The sequence below is a fragment of the Zalophus californianus genome, chromosome 11 (assembly GCF_009762305.2).
Source record: "Zalophus californianus isolate mZalCal1 chromosome 11, mZalCal1.pri.v2, whole genome shotgun sequence".
Taxonomy (NCBI): domain Eukaryota; kingdom Metazoa; phylum Chordata; class Mammalia; order Carnivora; family Otariidae; genus Zalophus; species Zalophus californianus.
This window is the reverse complement of record NC_045605.1, coordinates 89,102,609-89,130,137: the sequence shown is the minus strand read 5'-3', so window position 1 is coordinate 89,130,137 and position 27,529 is coordinate 89,102,609. Positions and strand designations below refer to the sequence as shown.

The window sequence follows — 27,529 nt, the reverse complement described above, 5'->3', positions numbered from 1 at the left end:
CTGTTTGTAAGATCCTTGACATGGAAGCCATAACGTCAGTATGTGTTTTACTTCCTGGCACTGTCTGACTCATTAACTCATTTAGAAACAACGACAACAAAACATTCTTATAAGAATGCTTGAATGAAATTAATGTTATACTTCCCAACCAAAGAAGTTTGGGTTAAAGTAAAAAGTGAAGATTTATATAATCTTTTGAGGGGTGCCTGGCTGGCTCAGTCAGTGGAGCGTGCAACTCTTGATCTCGGAGTTGCGGGTTTGAGTCCCATCTTGGGTATAGAGATTCCTTAAAATAAATTTTTTTTAAAAAAATAATACAAATCTTTTGAGTTAAAAATTACCTATTCTTTTTGAAATGTAATTGTTAGGCTCATTATTTTTACCTTGCTATTTATTTTATTAATAGACTTTAGTTTTTTTCACATAAATCACTCACACTTGTTAGCTATCTATTCCTTAGGAAAGCATAAACCTTTTTTATCAATGCATAGACTAGTTCTGTTTGTCAGTTTAAAAAGTGCACCCAGTTAGTACCCTAGAAACAGCTTTAGTCTGCTGATGCACAGATGGCGAATCTTCAGCATGTACTTATTTCATATATACCATGATACCTTACAGTGCTTTATGATTTACAATTACCTACATATACATTATCTCGTTTGAGCCTCATAGCAATTCTACATGGAAAGTATTCATATTTTCCCCACTTTGCAGATGGGGAAATGAAAGCAAGTAGCAGCTGTGGACTCCAACTCAAGGCTTCTCACTCTGATTCCAATAGTATTTCTATTATGCTACAGCTATACCTCGACCAACCTTAATAATATATGTAATAAACTCATTTACAGTACATATCATAATCCAGGATTTTAAGTACACACACAAAATTCATGGCTTGTGATTGCTATTCATTCATATACAGTAGTAACTTCCACACATTCGACGAACATGTACAAAATCACTGAAGACATGAAACAAATTCATGTCTGGGGAAGGTTGAAGAAAATCAACAAAAACAATAAGACACAGAATTTTAACTAACAATTTATCTTTCAACTGTTTGATTATTTTCAATAACCCAGAAGCTATACTAGTATTTACCTACTTATTAAATTTCACTTTTAAAAAAGCACTAGAATAATTTAGCTTGTTTGATTTTAGTTTATTTACTAATAAATTCATTTAGCAGGTTAAACCATATGGAATTGCCAGCATTCAGATATTTTTGACCTAGAAAAACAGTTAATTTCAGATGGTTCAATTTAATGTTTGTATAAAGTAGGCTAGAACAGCAATATTTTCTGTCTCTCCAGTCAGCAAACAGATGACATCAAATTTGATGAGATGCCATCCAGCCTAAGACAGACTGGCAATTTCCTGAAATAGTCAGCATTTTAGTATGAGTAATAAATCTCATATTTAGCATTACTTAATGCACTTTTAAGGAAAATCTTTGAGCTTTTTTGGCATGGCTCACCTCTATGTACCACCATAGGAACATGGGTATCATGACAGAGATAGAACCACAAGGGTATCAAATCTGTTACAAAAGTGGCAATATTTGGGGACTATTTCAAATTATATTAGTCAATAGCAGTTGACTCGGTAAATCAACTGTTTTCAGTTTTTTGTGTATTTTATAATGTCTTCAAAGAATATAAAAATAAACACTTAAGGAAATTCTGTTTGGGTCCATCGGGTTGAGATCTAGGCATGCACTTTTACAAACTCCTTAAATTATTCTGATACATGCCATAGGTTAGAAGCCACTGCAATAAATGCCAATTGAATAAGACAAATGTTGAAAATAATTCATTCACATGGGCACCCCCAGTCTGCTATTGTCTGTAAATATAATTTATAAGGAAAGCTGAAGAGCAACCTGTCAGCACATATCGGAGGATCTGTGTTAGAGGGCAATATTCAGATGAAAGCAGAAAATACCAGTGTATTACAAAGCTATTTTTACATATTCAGATTTGTAGTATTCTAAGCCAGAAACTGCAGTAAGGAGACAAGAAAGCACTCCCTGCCACTCACTTCCATTCAGAATGGACCGTCTGAAATATAACCTAGTCTATATCTCTGCTGAGGTCAATGAGACTTTATCATCCTTCTTGAATTATTTATTTACAGTTGGATCTGTTATTTTTCCCCTGTAATAAAATCATTCAGAATGCTCAAAAAAAAAAAAAAAAGGACGGCCCTTGCAGCATGGCCGCCCGCGCCGCTGGCGCCGCTGCCGCCTTAGCGTTCCTGAGTCAGGAGAGCCGAGCCCGGGCCGGAGGGATCGGGGGTCTGCGGGTCCCGGCTCTGGTCACTATGGACAGTTTTTTCTTCGGCTGTGAGCTCTCCGGCCACACCCGCTCTTTCACCTTCAAGGTAGAAAAAGAGGATGATTCAGAGCATGTGCTGGCTTTGACCATGCTCTGCCTCACTGAGGGGGCCAAAGATGAGTGTAATGGGGTAGAAGTCATGGCCAGGAATCATGACCACCGGAGACTGCAGTCCCTGTAGCGAACCTCAAGTTGTCCTGCCAACCCATGCTCAGTTTCGATGACTTCCAGCTCCAGCCACCTGTAACCTTCCGCCTGAAGTCAGGTTCTGGCCCTGTGCGGATCACTGGGAGGCTCCAGATTGTTACTATAAGCAATGATGTTTCTGAGCAAGAAGAGAGTGAAGAAGGTAGTGAGCAGGAGGAAGCTGAGTGGTGCCCCATCCTGCCTGCCAAGAGGCAGGGGATAGGCCCTAGCCTCCTTGGTCACCTGGCTACATGTGCCATGCACCATGTTCCTGTACAAGCTTCAAGAACTTTAAATGTGTCTTCTCTGTTGAAGAGGATGGGTGGGTGGGTGGGGTCTTGGGCTGGTGTTAGGAGAGAGGGTGGTCCTATCCCTCATAGAGCCCTGGTATTTTTCTAATCTTATGCCCTACCTGGGACTTCCCTTTTCTCCAGGATTGGGAGGAACTCTGAACTTCTGTCCTCACCCTCTCTCCCCACTTGCCTATGAGATTGGAGATCAGCATCTGAAGCTCAGGACTGCACATTTTTAATACTTTTTACATTTTTGGAGAAAGGTTGAAATAAAGTGATATGGAGTTTTTTGCAAAAAAAACTGGGGCTCACCTTTGGTCCGGTGGTTCTGCAGCTGCTGTTCGCCCCTCTGCAGCAGACGCCCAGGATTCAGATAATCATGCAGCTGCTTCCTGGAGATCTGAGTCCACAGCTGGGGACCCCTGCACTGCCCGCCCCCCCACAGAAGTCTGCATCACTCTATTCTGGGGTCACACAGAGTCAGGAGGAGCGGCTCAAGGCAAAAGGAATGGTGGGACCTCTGGCTCTAGGTAGGAAGGATTCATGTGTCACTGCAGGGACTGGGAGAGACCCTCCCCCCCCCCCCCCCCGCACCCGCTCCCCTAGCCAGCAGCTAGAGGCCACACCCCCAGGTGGAGGTCAGTGCTTCTCTCCCCTTTGGCCACCCTTCAGCATTGCTCCTCAGGAGCCTGGGTTCCTGGCAGTGTTTCTCCTACCACAGCATGGCTGTGTGTCCGTTTTGCCTCCTGGCCTGAAGAAGTAGCCTCCTTCATTTCTCCACCTACGACAGCTACTCCAAATAGCGGTATCCAGCTCACAGTGGACGGGGGCACTGAGGGTCATGTCCCCAGCTGCTCCAGCCAGACGCAAGGGAGAAGCACCCAGGGAAGGAATGCACTGCCAACTCCAAGGCAGCATGGGCCACAGCAGCTCATTTCCTCCAGAGCTCCCACACTTGCTCTTCCTGACACATCCCAACTCAAGCCTTCAGCCCCTACAACCAACTACCACAAACTTGGTGGCTTAAAGCAATACAATCAATCGCCGCCGGGGCCTGGGCATTGGGACAGGAGCGACCCACGTACCCAGCCGCGCTAGCTTGAGCCTCCACCGCCTCAATCCGATTGTGAATGTCGGAAAGCAGAGGGTCCCTTTGATGACTCTGAGGACAGCGGGAACTTTGGGAGACCCTGGCTCTCTGGATGAGACCGCCTATGAAAGACCGGCAAAGAAGACACTGGACTCCTTAGCAGAGTTCTTTGAAGACATCGCATACAAACCTTACCCATTCAAAGACTATGATGTCTCGTTTGGGAGTGGTGTTTTAACAGTTAAACTAGGTGGAGATCGAGGAACCTACGTGATCAACAAGCAGACCCCAAACAAGCAAATCTGGGTATCTTCACTCTCCAGTGGGCCCCAGGGCTGCGACTGGACTGGGAAGAATGGGTGTACTCCCACTCCCTCCATGGGTGCTGGCCACGGGGCTGACTAAAGCCTTAAAAGCCAAATTGCACTTACTTCGCTGGCCTATTCCGGAAAAGGCACTTGATGCCCCGCCCAATTCCAAAGACAATAAAAGCTATAAAGCCAAGACCACAACTTCGTTCTGCAGCTGAGTATCTGGTTTTTTCCATTCCCACTTTTGAGGACAATTGCATGGTGTGTAAGGACTCTGTGAGAAATGCTTTGCTTCCCACCCTCCCCCAAGTTCGGATTTTTAATTTCATGGTTTTTTTGGATTTATTGTCTCATTTCCTCCCTCACAGGATATCCCTTCTCTTTTATAATGCCCATATACTCATACCTTTCTGTATAACCTTACAACAAAGAAAAAGAAGAAGGAAAAATTCCAGGAGAAATGACTTGATTTCACTATTTGTTCTTTGAGGGACTTAACTGCATAAAACCACAATGAAAAGTGCCTGGCTGACCTCCCCTTTCTGTTCCCAATAAAACTTATTAACGAGTTGCCTATAAATGTTAATCATCATCATCATCATCATCATCATCTATGCGCATGGAGGAAGCTACTACAAGGCTTAGAAGACATACAATATGGTATGGTAAAACCTAATTATTGGGGTTAACACATGTCCTGGTTGGCCTGGGACAGTTCCAGGGTAACCTGTTGCCCTGTGTAAGTATGAATCGTATCCGGTTTGACTTTCAAAAGTGTCCTGATTTGGACAATAAATTATTTGCTCTCTTTACCTAGTACATTTTTCATTACACAGTATATTTATACATAAACAACGTAAACTTTTGACCACAAGTAATGAAACTCAACTCAGACTAGCTTAGGAAGAAAAGGGGAATTTAATTGGCTTATGTTAACTAAAACTTCCAAAAATAACTGGCTTCAGGAGTTATATCTTAGAGACCTGTGTCCTTTTCTGTTGGTCAGTTAATCTAGCTTCAGTGTGATAACCTTTTGCCGCACCCTACCAACCTTGCAACACCAGTGAGAAATGCCATCATGTTAAGGTCTATTTTTTTTTAAGATTTTTATTTATTTACTTGAGAGAGAGAGAAAGAAAGAGAGGGCACAAGCAGACAGAGGGTCAGAGGAAGAGAAACAGACTCACTGCTGAGCAGGAAGCCCAACGTGGGGCTCAATCCCAGGACTCTGGAATCAAGACTTGAGCCAAAGGCAGACACTTAATGGACTGAGCCACCCATGTACCCCGTCATCATGTTAAAGGTCTAGCAGAAGATTCTCAAAGAGGAGCCTGAATTTAGCCACGTGCCCATTTCTAAACACACCATTAGGTTCAGGAGGATATTGTATTTTTAGACTTCAAGCCTGGATTCTATGTCCGCCCCTGTGTTTGGGGCAGATTTTATGAAGTTAAAGCCTTAGCTTTGCTGAAACATATGGAATAGCTTCCTCAGAGGAAAATCTGTTCTGTTATCAGAGAACTGGAGAAGGGGAAACTAAATAAAACAGATGTTCATTACCCACAGGGACAATTCTTTGACTAAATATTTCAGAAGACGCATGAGATGCTCTGCTTTTACTACTGCAACATAGCATTTGTCTTCCAGCTCAGCAATAGGCCCTCTATTTGTTAAAAATTCATTATATTCATAACAACAGAATAGAGAAGGAAGAAACAGGACTTCAACCGTTTAAACAGTGCTTTCCTACAATAAAGCTTACTTTGGTTCACAGTATCTTAAGGGGCTACAGCTTATAATTGTTAGGAACCAAAAGTGCACGGAAAAGATGAACCAAAATTCTAACATACAGAATCAATGCAAATTATGTTTTAACAGGTTCTATTGCAAATGAGCCTCCCCCCAACACACACTTTTTCTTCCTGAGTACTATTCATAGCACGGCAGGGGTATGTGGCTAAGGTACATGTAGAATGTTGGCCAGTGTAGTATGAAGTGGTCATGTGTATGTCCAGTGGCCCCACTTCCCCTTTCCATTTTGCATTGCCTCTGTTTTGTGGTTGCCCTGCCTGCAGAAGGAGAAATCAATCCGACACCCAAAATCAATTCAAATATCAAGACTAATGACATCATGCATCACCAGGAGGGTATAAAAAAGTTTATTACTCACATAATGGGATTTTTTTTTTTTTTAAGTAGAGCAGGGTGGGCACCCAAGCTGGCTGAGAGCAGCTCGAGAAAAGGGAGAGTCAAGTGGTTTTGATATTTATTGTGGTTAAGAGGTATTGTGCCCAGATGTTTGTATGATTTGATTCTGCTTTTATATTGACTTGCTCAGATGTGGGGCAAAGGGAAAGGTGGAGGGTGGTGCCTCAAAGCTGTCAGTGGTCAAACGTCAAAACTGGAGGCAGCAGACTCATTACAGCCTCATGTCAGAATCCCAGCTCTGCCATTTACTAGCTGCATGGTCTTAAGTGACTTCAGTTTTCGAGGTTCACTTCTATTTTAAGTGAAGACCATCATACTTACCTTATACAGTCCTTGTAAGGATTGAATAAGTAACAGTAGAGGCTTAAGACTGTGCCTGACTCATAGTAAAAATGTAGCAAATATTATTTTCCCTTCTTCCTGTGCACCTTTAATCTTCTTTATGCTCTAGGCAGTATGGTCTAAGCAGGCCATTCTTGATCTTCTTTCCACAGGAAATAAATAAATACATTCATTCATAAAGATATATAATATGTAATAAATATATATATGTATATACACAAATATACATATAATCAAAAGTATGTTTGTTTATAAGAAGAGAATGCCAAGGAACACCTGGGTGGCTCAGTTGGTTAAGCATCTGCCTTTGGCTCAGGTCATGATCCCAGGGTCCTGGGATCAAGCCCCACATCAGGCTCTTTGCTCAGTGGAGAGTCCACTTCTCCCTCTGCTCTTTCTTTTTCTCTTTCTTTCTGTCCCTCAAATAAATAAATAAAATCTTAAAAAAAGACGAAGAAGAAGAAGAAGAAGAAAATGCCAAGGTAAAAGTAAAGATTAACCCAAGATGATGAATGGCTAAAAGAGGGAATTTAAACCAACCAAAAGGCCACAAAGGACAAGCTGGTAGCAATGGCTTCATTTCAACCTCCGTAGACATCGGCCTCCTTCATATATGTTAAGTGGACCATATCACATCCAGAATGATGTCAAGGCAGATATTTCTTTCTGTGAAGAAGCTAATAGATGGAGGTAGGAGGTATGCTCCAAGAATGTAACTAAGTTGGCCTTAATCTTTCCCCCAGATTGACCAAACTTTAGACAGGCTTCTTCCTACCTCTATGCCCCTGACTTCCCTTTCTTTACAGCACTTACTTTGGAAAACTCATGAATTCCTTTTCTACTCCTTTGAAATGTATATAAATAGTCTCCAAGTTCTTGTCAGTGTTACAACCCCAGAAATGTCTTTCTCAAGAATGTGTAAACCATCTCTTTAAAATATAATCATCAATGAAGAAAGCACTCCTATCTCCCAGTTTCCATAAGAGGGTGAGACCCTTGCTCTAACTGGTGAAACTACTCTCTGTCATGAAGATACAAGAAAGTTTAGTTTTCCTGTGGGAAAGGACAGTTAACAAACACAGATGGCCTATGACCCCCTCCATCTCAGCTCCTACAAACTCTCTAGCACTTTGTTTCAGTGGAGCTGAGCTCCTGTGGGTTCTAGCCTCTCTCTCCTATTGCAACAGTTGTGAATAAAGTCTTCTTTATCTGTTTATCTTTGTCAGCAAGCCATTTTGCTTTAACAGGTACCTTCTTTGTAGATCCAATCTTATCATGTTTTACTGTGCAGAAAATGCTTTCATGCATGAGCTGTTGGCTTTCTTTTCCTTTCTCTCTCTTCATCTCTGTGGGTTTGGGAGCATACATCTGTGCTGTGCATTTCCTGAGGGAAGGGGAAATTCCATTTTCAGGCAATAGGTACGCTCTAAATGACACTTGAATCTAAATTGTTCAAGCTTTCCTCGGTGACTTCCTGCATGAGATTCTCATGCACTGTAGACAATGAGTTTTCCCTCTTAGAGGTCAAAAGTTGCAGTGTTATTTACTTAAGTGTGAAGAGAAGAGTGTTGTGTTCTATGTGTACTAACTCCTCAGGGAGGGTGGATGGTAGCACTCCTCAGATACAGGGAAGGACTGGAATCTTCCCAGGTGGCTCACTGAATGTCAATGCATCTGTTACAGCTGAATTCCAGTCAGGGACAATAGTTCCCTGGGAGAAGCACCCCATTCCTTGTTTATTTTGACCTGCTGTTGTCATGGCAGTGTGGACATGATGATAGGTAAGCCTAAGCAAGAGGACCCAGAGTCTGGGAAAATGATGACAGGGGAAGGAAAAAATACAGAGTGATGATAATGAGAATAACAGTTGGCTCACTTAAAAGACAGTTAAAATATTATAAGATGCAATTTATTCCCAATAAAGTTACCTCTATTTACACTGTGGTTTTGTATATTTTACAGCATAGTTATACTTCCATTCTCTGAAAATCTATACTGCAATTTGGATTTATAGAGCATTTTATATCTACTCATCAACTGAATCCTATTCTCAGAGTTTCAAAATAATAGCATACCTATAAGGAGATTAATAAGAGTATCAAAAATAGTTATGGCTCTAAATTATCAGACCCTTTAAAATCTAGGTTAGGGTGCCTGGGTGGCTCAGTTGGTTAAGCAACTGCCTTCGGCTCAGGTCATGATCCTGGAGTCCTGGGATCGAGTCCCACCATCGAGCTCCCTGCTCGGCAGGGAGTCTGCTTCTCCCTCTGACCCTCCCTCCTCTCATGTGCTCTGTCTCTCTCTCTCATTCTCTCTCTCAAATAAATAAATAAATAAAATCTTAAAAAAAAAAAGAAAGAAACCATATTTAAAAAATAAATAAATAAATAAATAAAATAAAATCTAGGTTAGGTAATCCAGGTTACCAGGTATATCATACACTATTGTATGGGGCAAAAGGAAATAATAGGAATGAGGAGAGCTAGGCTAATGCCTCCTCCACCCCAAAGAGCAGAGGAATGCCAGAAAGAAAAACTGAAGGAGGATGTTTTCAATAATACCAAGGAATAGAGCTCTACAGTAGAAACTGCTTCAGAAAGATAAGAGCAATAAGAGAGAGAGGTCTCTCCAAAAACAAGGGGAAACATCCGAGTTCAAAACATGTCTTCTCAATAATAAAGGATATGGCACCTGGGTAGCTCAGTTAGTTGGTTACATATCCGACTTTTGGTTTTGGCTCAGGTCATGAACTCAGGGTCATGAGATGGAGCCCCATGTCGGGGCTCTGTACTGGGTGTGGAGCCTGGGTGTGGAGATTCTCTTTCTCCCTCTCACTCTGCCTCTACCCCTTCCACTGCCCCTCTCCAAAAACAAACAAACAAACACAAATCATGTTCATTTAAAATAGCTGACCTAATACTAATTGAAAACATTTGTTTATTCAATTTCAATTTTTAAGGCATTTTCCTTTAAAAGTTTCTTTTAATTTTTTGTCATTTATATTTTAATACATGTTAGGTTAACTTATTTTTCTCATCTTAAATGAATGTTTAAGTGATTTTTAAATCATTTTTATATAAATTATACTAGGTCTTTTTTTAGGCTAAAAGATATTGAGACATAAAACCATCTATTCCTACATACAGCTTGGACAATGAGGAACAAAACCACCTCCTCCCACAGAGCTAACTGTCTACATTAACATGAGTTTATTATTCCCAAGTCCTCGTTAGCATAAATCACTATTCTATAAGTCTTTGCCCAGGCAAATCACTTGGTTGCTAATTACAGAAACTTCCTGAAATATCCATCAACTCTCCAAGAGAATGCATTAATAGACAGTTATGCCCTAAGAATCTTCTGAAACTCTTGCTTTTAAATCCTTGCCTTGAAGTTCCTACCAATTCTAAATTGTTATATCATGTCATATCATGTTAGAACTTACTCAGTTTTAATAAAGCCTTCTTCATCCCCCCAACACTAACATTGAAAGACACACCTTAGTTTCTAACAGTGAATTCCAACCCTTCATTCTCCCCTCTGAGACACTACCAAAGCTTTGGAAGTTTTATTTTCTCTTACCAAGAAAAACAATAAACTCAATTTTGCCTTATTAACAGGTCATGATCATTCATAAGATGACATTCAATAATGTCTCTGCTTCAGTGACTAGAATTCCCATGCTATTAATGACAACTTGAGCTCCAAAGCAGAGACAAACTGCAACTCAAGGGATCAGGTTCCATCTGGCCAGCAGGTTGCCATCCAAAGGAGACATAAGTAGTGTTTCAGTCTAGCCGCTGTTTTTCTCTCCCTGATGTATTCTTTCTTCCTCCCTTCTTCTCATAACAGAACACTTTTTCTTGTGGGAAACCCATCCCATTGAGTTTGGCTGAGACTCTCCCCTCTCTCATTACTGACTACTGCATGTGTGGCCCATGATGCCAACCTGGCTAATCAGAGCACTGTAAGTCACAACAAATAGCACATGACCCAAAGGGACTCAATCAAAGGCTCTCCCGTGACTATCTATTTTGGAAAAGGGATGTTGTCTTTTCTGGAATCTCAAGTCACATGACTGATTTACATTTGGGGTTTCCAGGGGCCATCTTTCCTACCATATGGTGAGACCTTATTGAGAAGGAAACCAACACAAAGATAAGACCCGAAGGAAAAAATAAACATGACCTCTGACAACTTGCAAACTCATGAACCTAGTAATTACCAAAACATTGCCCTTGAATGTCTGTGTGAGATGACTTCACCATTTAAAATCCCTATTAAAATGTCAATAAATTCTTTTAGTTCAACTTAATGAGGATGGGCTTCTGACATTTGTAATCAAAGTTCCTTCTGTGATGGAAAGAAGAACAACACTATATTGTATATTTTGTTTGTCCCACTGAGACAAAATGTATAATCCCAGACCAGGGCTATCCATGTTGCCCTATAAAGTTAATACAAGTTGATCTGTGAGCACCTCCACGTGTTTCTGCTAAGTCTGGCCTGGCTTCGATCACACCTGAGACTCCTTGGGCTTGAGCATCAGTTGAGAGTCTAATGAAAATGTTCCTGTTATTATGAGCAGGAAAACCTCTTCTTATATCTTGCCACTGAGAGCTTTATCCACAGCTCACTGATATGTATGCTGGGTGGTTGTCTCCTTTGTGTATCTGGTAGGTATTTTTTGATACTCTGGTAGGCATTTGTGCTCCTCACTTTGTCTAAGAACACCAGACACAATATGCTGAAGAAATACATTTTGCTTTTCTTTCCTCTGCCATACTCAAATAACTGTAAATGCTCTAAACTAGGATGTCCACAGGCCTTGGCATAAAATAAAAAGGAATAGCTGGAAAATTATAAGGCAGACAGTGACATTTAGTTTTAGGGAAAGAAAAGCTAATTTTGACTAAATTCTGAGATCTGAAAAAAGGAAAATACTTATTCTGGATGGCAAATACATTTCACCCAATTTTGATTATGCATATTACTTTAAGTATTCCCCTTAATGATAACTTATTTAATTGGCAGATAGTAGTTATTGTCAAATATGGTTGCCTTTACTTCTCTTCAAATCTCCATAAAGTACAGTATATCAGCATAAGCTAGGTTATGATGTGATAAGAAATATCACTGAATTTCAGTAGCATACAACAAAGGTTTATTCTTTATTGAAACCTATTTCCTTCTTGGGGCATCTTAATTCTGGAACTGATACTGACAGAGCAGTCTCTAGGTGGAACATTACTGGTTATTGTGGCAGACCTTGATCACACATTGGCAATAAAAGCTGCCACACGTATTTTGTTAACCAAGCTTGACATCAGTGGGGTAAGGAAAGTGTAATCTTTTGCCCCCAAAAGGTAGCAAATATTCTGTAATAGTAATGTTTACTCCACACATACTGACAAATGAGAAGCTGAATTTTTAAAACTTTTTTTTAAGATTTTATTTATTTATTTGTCAGAGAGAGAGAGAGAGAGCACAAGCAGGGGGAGCAGCAGGCAGAGGGAGAAGCAGGCTACCCGCTGAGCAAGGAGCCTGATGCGGGACTCGATCCCAAGACCCTGGGATCAGAAGCTGAATTTAAAAATAAATTAGAGATATTGCTGGAAGTCCATGTATATATCACCTAATCTGAAATCATCTTAAAAACTCAACAAAAACATGCTTTAAGGGAAGACATAGATTAAAAATCTGATAAAAATTTATAAGGAAGGGTGCCTGGGTGGCTCAGTCATTAAGCGTCTGCCTTGGGCTCAGGTCATGATCTCAGGGTCCTGGGATCAAGCCCCGCATCAGGCTCTCTGATTGGTGGGAAGCCTGCTTCTCCCTCTCCCTCTACCCCTGCTTGTATTCCAGCTCTCGCTATCTCTCTCTCTGTCAAATAAATAAATAAAATCTTTAAAAAAAATAATTTTATTAGGAATCTGTGACAAGCAATTTCATACCTATCCCAGCTGAGGAGATATTTGCCCATGCCCTGGTATCAATTGAAGGATAGTAGAATTTGCCACCCCAAAATATGTCACTTTGGCATAAGAATTATTTTGAGCTGATAGCAATTAAGAAGACGCAGATACAAGAAAAGCTCTCTGCCCTCCTATTTGCCTAAAAGTAGAATATAAATTTTCAAAAGTATCCCCACTCCCCTCTCCCACCAGGAGGAACAAAAATTAATCACTAGAGACAACTTTAGGCCCTATCTGCTTGAAGAAGGCACTAGAGGAATCTACATAACAAACTTTAATAAGCTTTTATCTACCATTACTTTACCTCCCAAATTTGTCACCCTTAGAAGCCTAAACTGCTTTCCTTCATTCTGTCATTTCTCCACAAATTTTATTGTTCTTAAAGATGTCCTATAATCTGGAGTTCTAGGCTACTGCTTTGAGTTCTTCGTTTTCCCCGGATAGCTCCCAAGTACACAAGAAATATATATATAAACTTCTATTTGTTTTTCTCATGTTAATCTGTCTTTCATTACAGGATGCTCAGTCAGGAACTCAAAAGAATAGAGAGAAATTTACTTTTCTTTCCTTACACAACCAACGGGAGGCTAAGAGAAAAATAAACTCAACATTAAGTTCAGGGATCCTACTGCCTGGCAACGAGGATCTGGCCTGATAGGCAAGACATTTTAAAGAGTTCAGTAAACTCGGGGTGCCTGGGTGGCTCAGTCATTAAGCATCTGCCCTCAGCTCAGGTCATGATCCCAGGGTCCTGGGATCGAGCCCCGCATTGGGCTCCCTGCTCCGTGGGAGGCCTGCTTCTCCCTCTCCCACTCCCCCTGCTTGTGTTCCCTCTCTTGCTGTGTCTCTCTCTGTCAAATAAATAATAAATAAAAGCTTTAAAAAAATAAAATGAAATAAAATAAAGAGTTCGGTAAACTCTTCCTACGTCCATCCTTACTTTGGTAAAGCACACAGGAGGAACTACTTATTGGTTAAAATGATACCATCAATAACGTGTACAGAAAACTGCTGGATTACAAACAGCCCCACTGACAACCCATGTGGTGTTCTTTCTAGGACTTTTCTAATGCTGAGGAGTTGATGCTTGCAGATGATAAAAAGGTTATTCTTTTTCCAGTGCATTATCAATATAAGATCGAAAAGATGATTATCTCGTTCCTTAATATAATACTTTGAATGTGCAAGAGAAAAGGAGAAGAGAGAAAAATACCTCTATTTGTCAGTAGATTTTTTACAAGAAGAAATATTAATAAGAACAAAACAAACTCATTCACCATAATATTTTAATATTTAATATTTTTAAAATATCCTTTTTAATATTTAATTTTTTTTCAAATGTTAGCACAAATTTCTCAATGTCTTTTGTTTTGTTAATATGGAGAAAGCTTATAAAATAACAATGGGCTTCCTTTGGAAATTAAATTACTTCAATAATAATGAGTTTCATTTATAAAACCCAAAGGAGGAAATAAAATATTAGAAAGGCATTTGATGCAGTGTTTTTGGTACTCTTAATAGTTGGATTGATAACACTGTCAAACTAACCTCCTGGACAAAACCAGTCATTAAGATGCCAAAAACCACTGATTCAGGAACCATGAAAAAGTGACAGCACTGATATGGAGTGTTATTAGGTTGCTTGGTATGTTTTGCTGCCAATCTGTTCACACACAGATTTCTATATAGACTTACTCCATGAAACTCACATCAGAATTCTACTTGACATATAGTCTATTCCTCCGTTCAAACATGCCAGGTTTGACTTTAGAAAATTCAAATAAAATGTTTTAGTAGGGGAAAAAGAAAAGAAAAGAATTTGCACTAATATCCTAATACATTACTAGAGAAAAGGGGATCTCTTTTCTGAGACACATTAGGGGCCATTAGTTTTACTTAGTGCAGAAGTACGTTTTAGTTGTCCCTGTTGAAATGACTGTAAATATGAGAATTTATTTGGAAAGGGTCAAATAAACTGAGACTGGACAAATAAAATTGATATGGTAATTACTCTTACACGGCTCATCATATCGACAAACATTATAAACACAGGTAACATGATGAATTACAAGTATTCAGTCACAAGGAAGCTGGCTAGATTAGCTTCATGGGCTTATTTAAAATGTGTTGCTCTAATAAAATGGAAAAGAATAAGTGAATAAAAATTCTCCCCAGAAGTCATCATAAATAATTCATGTAAAATATTTCTTAAATTGGTACAAATTTCAGTATAAACTGGTACAAATTTTTCCCACTATACCTCCAATTCCCCTTATTAGCCTGTATTCTGGGACTATGGCAGGTAGGTCTGAAAGTCATTAATACAGTGCTATTTCTATTAATGGAAGACATTCATTCATTCTTTTATTCATTCATTCATATTCTTTTTGGTTTCCAAACTTTATCATCAATAGGGGTGAGAAGCCTTATTCTATGCCTTCATTGTTAAAGTGGAAATAGTGTTCTACTGGGAAGGTCTCCTGATCCCAGCACATCCCTCCCTCTGTCCTCCACGCCCAATCCAAGTGTGATTTGATTGGCTGGATTGAAACCCTAGTTATGCTAACATTCAGAAAGACTCAGTGTACATTCCAACTCTTCTAATCCAGTCATGCATCACTTAAAACTGTTGGAGTCTCACTTCCTTTACACAATGAGAGGAATGGTATCAGTGCTGGTGATCTACAGTTAACATTGTAAATCAAATTCAGCTACCTTTGCAGACATGTATGAAGGTAGTTTGTGATAGACAGAATTACAATCTATTGAAGTTTCCCATTACTGGACTAACAAAGCCAAAGCATCCACATAACTCTGTGGGAGGGAAAACTTTTTCCTTTTTCCACTTGGGTCCAGTAGTTGGGGGTCTGCAGATTCATTAACAATAGACATAAACAAGAGGAAAGACAAGGTTTCTGTACATATGCACAGGGGAGTTGTTCTACAATGAATAACTTCTGGAAGAGCTCTAAGTAAAGATTTATATAAATATATATCAACTTAACAAAAGAGGTGTTTGGGTTTTTACAACTTTGAAGGGAGAGTATGAAGAATCTCTTGGGTTTTTGGAGCACTAATGGGAATGAACAGTTTGTTTCCAAGGCAGCTGAATTTTAAGGAAATTCCCTGGGAAGGGGGTTAATGGCAGCTGTATTTTCCCAAGGCTCTACTTCAATCAGGTAAGTTTTCTTTCTGAAGCTTCTGTAGCACAAATGTTTCCCCTTTAAAATAATCTTTATGTCAACTCTGAGGGTCTGAGGGTCACACAGCTCTCTTCCCTGAAGATTTCTAGAACCCAATCCTGTCATTACTTTCTTTTCTGGAAGAATACTGACCACAAACAGGGTCTACTGCTGGAAGAAAAGATTTTCCAAAAGAGAAGACCTTTTGCTTGGACTTTCATTTGCATTTAAAAGAGAGACCAACTAGGTTGTGTAGGTGATTTGAAGATAATTACACAGCATGTGGCCACATTAGGTTTCAAAGAATTTGTTTTAAGTCACTTTTAGAAAAAGAAACAGAGGTTGAATTTAAGGGATTTTTATTAAAAGTTCTTAGTCCATGTAATTATTTGTCTGGGAAAAAACTAAAATATATTTATACATTGATGTTACCCTTTTTATAATATTTAAATTGCACCAAGTTAATTTTTCTCAGTAATATTTTAGGTTTCATCCTTATGTCTGCAAGAGTAGTGATTTTGCCCATTAGGTTTATTCTTAGGTCACTGTAAAACTTAAGGAACAACAAAGCTTTTTTTTTCTCATTCTTTCATTCCTGTAGGCAACAGATGGAGTTTTTACAACTTTTAATACATAACACATTTGTTTTCATACTGATCAAAGTTACTACTATCTGTTTAATCAAATCATTGATATGTGAAGCCACTTCCAATCTTGTGGGATGATTCAGGAATCAGAGAAACTGAACAACAAAATAGAAAAAGCAGGACACAGTACAAAAAGCAAGCTAAAATAATGAGATTCTTAACTTTCAGGAATTCAGATCTGAAACTGATACTAGTACTTAATTTTTTCCTAAAATCATGTAAGAGGGCTGATTTAAGCCTGGAACGTAGCCGAATATTCACCTAAAATATGCCTCTTTGACATAGGATTATTTTGAGCTGTTTATTCTTAAGAAACTGCAGACACTGGTGAAGCTCTAAAAAACAGAGCAGAAGTTATTCTTTGGTAAGGGAAATTTACATTTACAAAGGAAATCTCCATTTGTAAGAGTGTCTTCCTCCCTGTATGAGGAAGACTCTAAATCACAAGACATTCTCATCAAAGGAGAAGGCACAGACTTAAATCTGTATAACAAACCTTACCCTTGTTACAGTGCTTTCCCTGATAACCTCCCATAACTACCCTCCCACCCCCACCCCACACCCCACCATCTTTCTTTTCTCTTTAGCTAAGGATGGTATTTAAGGTGGTGGTTGGAGCCAATCTTACGGAATTTTACACTCAGTTTTCCTGGGTATCTCGCCTGTGTCATGACATGTACATATTATTAAATTTCTGTTTTGTTTTTGTTGTTGTTTTTTTCTCTGATTAATCTTTTATTACACGGGGGCTTCAGCCACAAAACTTAGAAGGGTGGAGGGAAAATTATTTTTCTTCCCTTCTAACCTTCTGCTCAGCTGGTTTCCATATTCAAAATTACTGCTAAGTTTTGATCCTGAAGATTCAAAGAAATGTGGAATAAAGTATTCCAAACAATGAAACTTTTTTATGAGATCAGTTTTCAAGCAGGGGCAATTCTGGTCCCTAAGGACAATTAATATCTGACCTTTTGTGGTATCACTACTGATGTGGGGAACAAAGGCAAAAAAAAAATTAATTTCCTTACAACTTACAGGTCATTGAGAAGTCCTTGATGATGAAGGATAGTTGGAAGAAAGGCAGCAGGAACAAGCCCTCCCCACCCCCCGACCCCCAACCTCCCCAACCCCCCCATCCCCCAACCTCCCCAACCCCCAACCCTCCACCTCTCCCACCCCCTCCTCCAGAGGAAACAACCCTTAAAAGGATTTTACACCACCCTGGAAAGAGCCCTCCACCCTTTCCCATGTGATAGGGGTGGATGACAAAAACCTAATTGGGTGACAGGCACATGGAGAGTTAATCAGATTAAAACAGCCCACCAACAAGCCCATAAAAACCCTTAGTCTTAGAAACTCCAGTAACAAGCCTCTTGGGTCCCCTCCCTCTTCCAGAGCTTTGTACTGTCACTCAGTAACTTTACCATTGTGCAATAAACTTTGCTTTGCTGCCCACCACTCTTCCCTAGTCTACCTATTGTTTCTTCGAAGCTGCATGACCAAGAACTGTGGGCACAGAAGGAAAAAAAATCCTGTAACATTGAGACTGGCAGAGTGACCTTCCTCTAAGAAGTCAACTGCCTCTATGTTAATACTTTGTTAAGGGCAAAATGCAATCTTAGCTTAACATTATAGCAACCCCCCAGGATCCTGTGAGTCTACATTAACATATAAAAATTCCTTCAGGGATAGAGAGAACATACATCAATATCATAAAAGCCATATATGAAAAGCCCACAGCGAATATCATACTCAACCAGGAAAAACTGAAAGCTTTTCCCCTGAAGTCAGAAACATGGCAGGGATGTCCACTATCACCACTGTTTTCAACATAGTACTGAAAGTCCTAGTGATTCAGGAACAGAAGGCAAGGTGAGGACAAAGCAGAAGCTGACACCCCACAACCCCCCCCACCCCAGATGGGATATACATGACATTCCTCATACACTCCTGGCTGACCAGCTAAGGAAAGGAAAAACAGTTAACTTACAGAGATCACAATCCTGCAAGACATGAGTCTCCCTCAGTTTACAAATGTCTTAGCAATTTACAAGAACAAAGCATTTCTATCAATAACCTAGCTGCCAGAAGGAAATGTAGATACAATTAAATGTCCTTATAACCCGAAGCCCATTGACAGATACTTAAAGTGGGCAGAGTGTAATGTTACTCCAGGAAGCTCCCAGCTATCTTCATATTAATGCCTTGCTAGAGGGAAAACCAACCTTAACTTGACAATGGCAAGGCCTCTGGTATCCTGTGAGTCTTCTTTAACAAATGAAAATTCTTTTGAAACCTCCCTTTTTCCTTATCTCCCCCAACCCCATAGTATATAATCAGCCACCCCTCACACCCCAGTGCAACAGTCTTTCTGCCCATGGGTCCTGATCCCCTGCCTTAGTAAACCACCATTTTGCACTGAAGACTTCTCAAGAATTCTTTCTTGGTGGTCGGCTCTGGACCTTACCCCACCAAACCTCACCTATATTCCAAAACCCCATCATTAGCCTCAGCAATCAGACAACAAAAAAATAAGAGGCACCCGAATTGGCAAAGAAAAAGTCAAACTCTCACTTCACAGATGACATGATACTCTATGGGGAAAACCCAAAAGACTCCACCCCAAAATTTCTAGAACACATACAGGAATTCAGCAAAGTGGCAAGATATAAAATCAATGTGCAAAAATCAGTTGCATTTCTATTCACTAACGATGAGACAGAAGAAGGAGAAATTACAGAATCGATCCCATTTACAATTGCACCATAAACCAAAAGATACCTAGGAATAAACCTAACCAAAGAGGCAAAGGATCTGTACTCTGAAAACTATAGAACATTCATGAAAGAAATTGAGGAAGAAACAAAGAAATGGAAAAATATCCCATGCTCATGTATTGGAAGAACAAATATTGTTAAAATGTCTATGCTAACTAGAGTAATCTATACATTCAATGCAACCCCTATCAAAATACCATCAGTATTTTTCACAGAGCTAGAACAAACAATCCTAAAATTTGTATGGAACCAGAAAAGACTCTTAATAGCCAGAAGAATGTTGAAGAAGAAAACCAAAGCTGGGGGCATCACAATGCCTGACTTCCAGCTCTATTACAAAGCTGTCATCATCAAGACAGTATGGTACTGGCACAAAAACAGACACATAGATCAATGGAACAGAATAGAGAGCCCAGAAATGGACCCTCAACTCTATGGTCAACTCATCTTTAACAAAGCAGGAAAGAATGTCCAATGGCAAAAAGACAGTCTCTTCAACAAATGGTGTTGGGAAAATTGGACAGCCACATGCAGGAGAATGAAACTGGACCATTTCCTTACACCACACACAAAAATAGACTCAAAATGGATGAAAGACCTAAATGTGAGACAGGAATCCATCAAAATCCTAGAGGAGAACACAGGCAGCAACCTCATCGAACTCGGCCACAGCAACTTCTTGCTATACACTTCTCCAAAGGCAGGCAAAGAGTGTAATGTTACTCCAGGAAGCTCCCAGGCAAAAATGAACTATTGGGACTTCATCAAGTTAAAAAGCTTTTGCACAGCAAAGGAAACAGTCAACAAAACCGAAAGACAATAGACAGAATGGAAGAAGATATTTGCAAATGACATATCAGATAAAGGGCTAGTATCCAAAATCTATAAAGAACTTATCAAACTCAACACCCAAAGAACAAATAATCCAATCAAGAAATGGGCAGAAGACATGAACAGATATTTCACCAAACAAGACAAATAAATGGCTAACAGACACATGAAAAAGTGCTCAACATCACTTGGCATCAGGGAATACAAATCAAAACCACAATGAGATACCACCTCAAACCAGTCACAAAAGCTAAAATTAACAAGTCAGGAAACAACAGATGTTGGCGAAGATGGGGAGAAAGGGGACCTCTCTTACACTGTTCGTGGGAATGCAAGCTGGTGCAGCCACTCTGGAAAACAGTATGGAGGTTCCTCAAAAAGTTGAAAATAAAGCTACCCTATGACCCAGCAATTACACTACTGGGTATTTATCCCAAAGATACAGATGTAGTGAAGAGAAGGGGCACATGCACCCCAGTGTTCATAGCAGCAATGTCCACAATAGCCAAACTGTGGAAAGAGCTCAGATGTCCATCAACAGATGAATGGATAAAGAAGATGTGGTGGTATATATATATATATATATATATATATACACACATATATATATATATACACATATATATATATGTGTATATATATATATATATATATATATATACAACGGAATATGACTCAGCCACCAAAAAAAAAAAAAAGAAATCTTGCCATTTGCAATGATGTGGATGGAACTAGAGGGTATTATGCTAAGTGAAATAAGTCAATCAAAGAAAGACAAAGATATGATTTCATTAATATGTGGAATTTAAGAAAGAAAACAGAGGAGCATAGGGGAAGGGAGGGAAAAATAAAACAAGATGAAATCAGAGAGGGAGACAAACCATAAGAGACTCCTAATCATAGGAAACAAACCAAGGGGTGCCAGGCAGTGGGGGGAGCGGGAATGCAGTAACTGGGTGAATGGACATTAAGGAGGGCATGTGATGTAATGAGCACTGGGTGTTATATAAGACTGACGAATCACTGAACTCTACCTCTGAAACTAATAATACACTATGTTAATTAATTGAATTTAAAAAAAATTCCTTTAGAAACTTCCTTTATCTCTACACACCCTACCCCCCCACTGCACCCCCACCAAATACATATTAGCAATCATCCTCTAAGCATACAGCCCACTGATATACATCTAAAGGGTCTCATGACTAAGGTTTTATTAGACAGTAATAAATGACATTTTCTTAACAATAGCTAGCCCCCTCAAGGTCCTGGAAACCTTGCTTCTAAAATTCCTTAGAGACTTATGCTATCCCTACCCCCTACCCACTTAAAAGGATATAATCAGTCACTCATAATCCCAGTGCAGCTCTTTCTAGCCATGGGTCCCGTCCCCATGCTTTAATAAAATGATCTTCTTGCATGGAATCTCAAGAATTCTTTCTTGACCATTCACTCAGAATGGTCCACCATTGGTGAGACCATTGGTGGGAATGGTCCAACCATTTCTACATCAACTACTAGGGAGATTCTACTGAGATTTACTGAGTAGAGAACAGGGATGCTGTTAAACACACCACAACACACAGGACCTACCCTACAACAAAGAATTACCTGGCTCAAGATGATCTAACCCAGGTTGAGAAATCCAGTAATACCTTAAGAATATAAGGTTTGATCTACAGACCCACACAAAATGGGTGCTATTTTGAAATCCAGCAAAAAAAAACAAAACAAAAAAACAACAACAAGTATTTAGTAAATTCAAGTTATGAGGAATTTGGGAATGAATTTTGTTTTGTTTTGTTTTGGTTGTTTTTTTTCTGAAAAAAATAAATAAAATCTTTGGGGATTAACCACATGGTTTCAGGAGATCTGAGTTCATCCATACCTTGCACCAAATGCTTACCGCTCACCAGTTGGTAATTTAAATCCTGGACAACCCATCTGTGAAAAATGAATTTAATTAAAGCTGGCATCTTACTCTTGAAAAGTGAATTTTGAAAAATGCATTGTTGATGCTACATAATGGTTTATATCTACATGGAGCAAAAGGATTCTTCAAGAGAGAAACACATCTATCAGTATCAAATTTACACCAAAGGGCATACAAGAAATTCTGAACTTGATTATGCTTTGAAGACTGTAAAATCACATTTCTAAATAAATTAACAAATAAGGGCATTAACTGAACAACACCTCTGCCTAAACAAAATTTTATAATAGGTACATTCATCTTCATAATGAAAAATATCAGATACTGTCTTTCTAAAATATAAATCTGAAAATTCTATTTCTCCAATATAAAAGTCCATACTGTTGCCCTGCCTAAAAGACCCTTTACAAAACCATTTCACATAATTTCTCCTGACTTAAATCTCTCCTTTTTTCTCTTATGTCCTAATCACATTTTTTTTTTCTTTAGTTCTTTACTGGAAAGGAGGCAAAGTTTTATCTCTACCCTCAGAGTCTTTGGCTGGGGCTGAGAATTAAATTGACATAGAACAAATTAACAGGAGAAAAAGAACAGATTTATGTAATATAATTTTTATGTGACACGGGAGCCCTCATAAGGATCTGAAGACCCAAAGAAATGGCAAAACCTAAATGCCTTTACATTGAACTGAACAAGCAAAGGCAGTTGTAAAGAAAGCTAAACTGTGCGGGAGGGTAAAGGAAGTTAAGAATTATTTCTACAATGTCTGTTTGTACAAATTTCTCTGGGCTTCCCATTCCTATCCTTGATGGTAAGAATGTTACTGCCTTCCCAGTATTAGGAGGGTATCTTCCATATGGGAGTTGTTTTTGTTTGTTTGGTTGGTTTTGTTTTGTTTTTAGGATTTATTTATTTCTATTAGAGAGAGAAGAGAGAGTGCGAGTGTGGGGGGGAGGGGAGAGGAGAGGAGGGGCAGAGGGACCAGGAGAGTCCCAAGCAGGCTCCCCACTGACCACAGAGCCCAAATAGGGCTGGATCCCATGATCCAAGATCAAGAACCCAGCTGAAACCAAGAGTAAGACATCCAACCAACTGTGCCACCCAGGTGCCTCCATATGGGAATTTTATCTCCTGCTTTCAAGAAGAAAAACAGGAGGTGTCAGAGTGCCCCTTCTTGCCTCTGCTGCTTTTTAAAGTGCCTTTAGCTCAAAATAACTTTTATGTCAAAGTGGCATATTTTGGGGTAACATATTTTGTCATCAACTATCTTATGCCTTGTCAATATTTCCTGCCTTTACACATTGTGAGCTAAAATATCTTCTTTCCTAAGACAGTTTTAGACTCTATTTTTCTGCTCACACATCCTCAGTTTCTGCAAGTCTTCCAAAGCTAACCCTCCTATTTCCCTTCAATTGTACTGAGTCACATAAAACTGAATGTTTGAACCTGGTTCAGTTGACCATCATCACAAATTAGTTTGTAACTATTTGTAACTGTTTATGCACATATTCTTCACAGATCTACACATAACTACTACACATAGTAGACACCAAATATACTGTATTTGATGAACACATGCATGTATGAAGAAATTAATTTCGTGACAAAAATTTCAATGACTATAATTTGATCTTCTTGAAGGCATTTTATAAGCATTTTATAAACACATGAAGGGACTTATTACTTTATGAATGGGGGAATCATAAATGTTTTCAATTAATAAACATCTATTAAATAGATATGAATATATGATCATTAATTACAACAGTAATCACAATTTCAATTACAATTGAAAAACCTAAAACATGTTCGACATTTGGTAATTCTGAAAGTGTAAAATATGACCTCTGACTTTAAGACACCTAGAGTCAAGTTTAAATACAAGGTAGATACAGGATGGGAAATACAATTATATGACACAACCTGAAGTGTTTTATCAGTTTCTGGCATGTATTAGTGCTCGATGAATATCTTGATAATAAAGATGATGATGGTAATGATGCTAAGCATCAAACAAGTTGTAAAGACATTGAAGCTCTTATTGGCATTAAGAAAGAAAGACCTTATGAGCAGAAACAGTATGGTAAGTCTTAATAATGAAAAAGAGAGGGATTAGATCATTGGAAAATAAAGAAAAGAAATTGTGTAGGTAGTTGGTACATGATCAATGGCACATAAGTAAGAAGAAGCATTTTTATGAGTTGAGCAAGAAAAAAAACCTTGTCTGGGATAACAGTAGTTAAAAAAAGAGAAAGAGAGCTAGATAAGGTCAAAGTTGTAGGATATTTTGAATGTCTGGCTTCAAAACTTGATGTTTACTCTAAATGTTATGGGGAATCAACATAAGCTTATGAATAGGAAGGATGACATTGATAAGAGTAGCACTTAGAATAAGTTTCTTATTCAAAATTACTGATATGTCTTGATCCTAAATATTGAAAGGAATGTGGAATACAGTAGTCCAAACAACAGAGTATTTGTCAGTGCTTCTCAAGCAAGGGCAATTGTGGACCCCAAGGACAACTGATATCTAGAGGGACCTTTTTGGGTCTCCGTACAAAGGTGTTAGATTGGAGAGAGACCAGAAACAGGTAACCAGTTTATATTTACATATTTATATTTACATATAAATTAAGTTATATAGTACCATTTGAGCAACTATTATGTTAGGAAATGACGCTAGAGAAAGAAAATATTGATATATGGTCGTTTCCCCAAAAAGTCTGTAATGTTTCTTTTTTATTTTAATTTTTTAAGTAATCTCTATACCCGATGTGGGGCTCAAACTCACCACCCCGAGATCAAGAGTTGTACGCTCTACCAACTGAGCCAGCCAGGCACCCCTAGCCAGTCAGGTGCCCCTGAGTCTATAATGTTTCCGAGGTGAGAGATTTAAATACAAGAAATAGACTTGTATTTAAAGTTATATTTGAAATTGAAATTTCAATTTTAAATATGATATAGTAATGCCCTTAATTAAAGTAATGCCCTTACTTAAATTAATGCCTAATAAGTGAAACAGAGAAAGAGAACATGGAAGTCACTGGGGAAGTCTTCATGAAGTGACTTGAATTTGTTCTGGAACGATGAGTAAGATTTAAGTGGCCAAAAAGGAATGGAAAAAAAAAAAAAGGCATTTTGATGGAGACGCATCATAAGCAAAAGTGTGGAGAAGTGGATGAGTATAGCATGTGCTTGCGACACTAAGTGTAAAGAATGAGTAGATCTATGCAGGGGTTAAGAGAAAGGTGGGTAAATAAATAAGGTCTAAATAGAAATCCAGATGGAAGAGTAGATCAATATGTGTTTACTATCAAATTCACTTTACTTAATGCCAGACATTGCTCCAAAATTATAGACGTGGGTTTGTTTAGCACTCATAACAACCCTGTGGAGTAGGTATAATTCCCAACCTACAGATACAGAAACTGAGGCCTGTAAAACTTAAGTTAGAAAACAGGAATTCTGGGGTGCCTGGGTGGCTCTGTCAGTTGAGTGTCCGACTCTTGATCTGGGGGCTCAGGTAATAATCTCAGGATCGTGAAATCGAGCCCTGTGTCCGGCTCTGCGCTCAGGCCCTGAGTCTGCTTTTCCCTCTCCCTCCGCTCCCTTCCCTCCCCTCCCCACCATGCTCATCTTACTCTTTCTCTCCCTCAAATAAATAAATAAAATCTTAAAAAAAAAAAACAGGACTTCAGATAACATTTAACATTTCTGAGACCCCGCTAATATGCCCAAAGTGCCAAAGTTATCATATAGATGATATATGATATGATATATACATTATATTATCATAGAGTCAATATTTGAGTTTAAATCCATATCACTCAAAAGACCCCATGCTCTCACCATCCCATTGTTGCCTCTGTCTCTCTGGCAACCTGAGACCCAGTAGAAAATCTTGTGTAAGTGAGTGGCAGGAGGACACCGTGGTTGAAAGTCTAAGTTCACACGAGTATCCAATCAAGTTGCCTAACACATGTTTTCCAGCTTTTGGTTAACATAGTCATCCTTTTTATCGCATCCTTTAAAAACGTCTTTTTTTAGTCCTAAGAAGCAGTTTCTAAAGCTGGAATTATAAATGGGGCCACAAGCCAGTGCTTTGCAATTCAGATGAAATCATGAGAAGGCAGCTCCGACCTTCTGTCTTAGACTCACCATGGTGAGGGTGGCTCCGACCCCACGGGATGCAAGCCTGAGCCGAGACACATCAGAAGGAGTGAGCTAGTGGGGACACACTGTAGTGGTTTTAGGGAAAAAACACATAGTATCATCTCAGAGCTATGGGTAGAAAACCATAATGGGCTTAAATGAGATTTAAATTAACTGGGTACATGCTTGCAGTGACAATTATAAAGACCTTCAAGCTAACAAGAAAATTAAGCCAGAGAATGGCTATGTCTAACACTTCCTATCAAAAAAAAAAGAAGAAGAAGAAAAGAAAGAAAGAAAAAAAATAGCATGTCTCAAGAGAGAAAGATATTGAAGGGTGGCAGAGTATGCCCCCCAAAATATGTGGCCTTGGTGTATTGATTGTTTTGAAGTATAGGCACTTGAAAAATAGCAAATGCAAGGAGATGTTATCTCTGAACTCCCCTTATTGGCCTAAATACAGGTCCTTCAAAAGACACTCAGTGGTCATAAATCCCCTCCCCAGGAGTTTCATCAATCAGGGGAGGTTGATTTTTATCACAGGAGACTAGAGTTCCATAACTCACCCAGAAAAAGGTTTTGTCACAAACTATCGTACCTCCCATCCATTCTTCTAAGGTCCTGCTCGTCATTCCTAAAAATCATTTACTCTCCCCTAAGAGGCCTATATCTGCCTCCCCCTTTCCCTATTACGATGGAATTTAGGGACACCTGGGTGGCTCAGTCTGTTAAGTGTCTGCCTTTGGCTCAGGTCATGATCGCAGGGTCCAGGGATCGAGTCCTGCATCAGACTCCTTGCTCAGCGGGGAGCCTGCTTTTCCCTCTGCCTGCTGCTCCCCCAGCTTGTGCTTTCTCTCTCTTTGACAAACAAATAAATAAATAATCTTAAAAAAAAAGATGGAATTTAAGCCATCTTGGAGAGTTACTCATTTTTCCCTGAGCATCTTCTATGTTATAAGAGGTATACATGTTAATCAACTCCTGATTGTTTTTCTCTTGTTAATCTGTCTTTTATTACCAGGGTCTCAGCTAAGAACTAAGAAAGATAGAAAATTACTTTTCTTCCCCTACAGTATCTATGTCTATATCTACATACACACACACAAACACACACAGAGTCACTTGCTGCTGATTTGGCTACAAAAATGATGCCTTACAAAAGAATTATTTTAAAATGTATACACTAATTTCAGCCAAGTCAAATATAGCCACAGAATCAGGCAAAAAGCTACTGAGTCTAATATACAATAAGATTATTGACTTACTCAA

General features: G+C 39.1%; 2 pseudogenes; both read left to right on the top strand.

Moving 5' to 3' along the window:
• Nucleotides 1–566: 566 nt before the first annotated feature.
• On the top strand, nt 567–3,095 carry LOC113913603 (annotated as a pseudogene).
• Nucleotides 3,095–4,367, top strand: LOC113913604 (annotated as a pseudogene).
• The last annotated feature ends 23,162 nt before the right edge of the window (nt 4,368–27,529 follow it).